We start from the raw sequence: 1,120 nt of genomic DNA on the forward strand, positions 1-1,120 counted from the left end.
ATACACAGCCTAAAATAATCTAAATCGGATGAATTGTCGTAATTCAAATCACATTTCCATGGAAAAGTACATGAAAATACATGATGCATTCATATGGCAAATGAATGCCAGGCCCTGTTCGATGCATAAGGGATCCATCCCTGAATAAATAAAAGCATCTGTCCTTCAGGAAATTCATTCAAGTGAAGGAAGATCATGCAAATGAGAAACACGTAATTAAGGAGCTCAGAACACGTTGGAAGGAAACAATCGCTCTAGATAAGGGGGAGGGACAGGAGAGGGAAGTGGTGGTGAGCTGGAATGCTGAGGCAGGAGGTGGGTGGGGTGCAGGTTACATTATGAAATGGGGTGATGAGAATAGGTCTTATCGAGAAGATGATATTTGAGAAGACTAGAGGAAGATAAAGTTGGGAATCACGAACCCATCTGGAGAACATACCAGGCACAGGATAAGGCGAGGATAAAACTCTAAATAATGGCATAGTCACCTGTTTAAGATACCTTTTTTTTTTTTTTCAGATATTAGAGAGTGTTGGTCAGAGTTTATAGAGAGGTGTCATTTGGAGACCTAAATTTCTGAGGAGAAAAAAAGAAGTTCAGCAGTGTTATAGCTCTTTTAGAATTTGTCTACCATGTTTTCTGGTTTTTCTGGAAACCCCTCCTCCCCCACCACTACCCCCGCCAAAAGAAGTTCAGGAAAGTCACTCACTGCAGTCCTGTAGATGCCAGCTCATGGCGACCCTGTAGGACAGGGGAGAACTGCCCCTGTGAGTTTCCAAGACTGTAACTCTTTTCTTTCTTTTTAATCATTGTATTGGTGCTCATACAACTCTAATCACAATCCACACATCCATCCGTTGTGTCAAGAACATATGTACATTTGTTGCCATCATCATTTTCAAAACAATTTCTTTCTACTTGAGCCCTTGGTATCCGCTCCTCATTCCTTGTCTTCCTCCCTGGCCTCCCCCAGACTCCCTCATGAACCCCTGATAATTTATAAGTTATTATTGTTTTATGGGGGTAGAAAGCCCCATCTTTTTACCAAGGAGCAGTTGGTGACTTTGAACTCAAAGTCAGAGGAATCCCTGGTGGTGTACTGGTTATGCCTTGGACTGCC

The 1,120-nt window shown here is 42.3% G+C and overlaps 1 non-coding gene across 1 annotated transcript; it reads left to right on the forward strand.

Moving 5' to 3' along the window:
* Window positions 1-600: 600 nt before the first annotated feature.
* Window positions 601-661, forward strand: LOC142425166 (U7 small nuclear RNA). Its single transcript, XR_012779527.1, has one exon. It is a non-coding gene; the product is annotated as a U7 small nuclear RNA (small nuclear RNA).
* Window positions 662-1,120: the final 459 nt, after the last annotated feature.

Source organism: Tenrec ecaudatus, chromosome 13, assembly GCF_050624435.1.
Source record: "Tenrec ecaudatus isolate mTenEca1 chromosome 13, mTenEca1.hap1, whole genome shotgun sequence".
Taxonomy (NCBI): domain Eukaryota; kingdom Metazoa; phylum Chordata; class Mammalia; order Afrosoricida; family Tenrecidae; genus Tenrec; species Tenrec ecaudatus.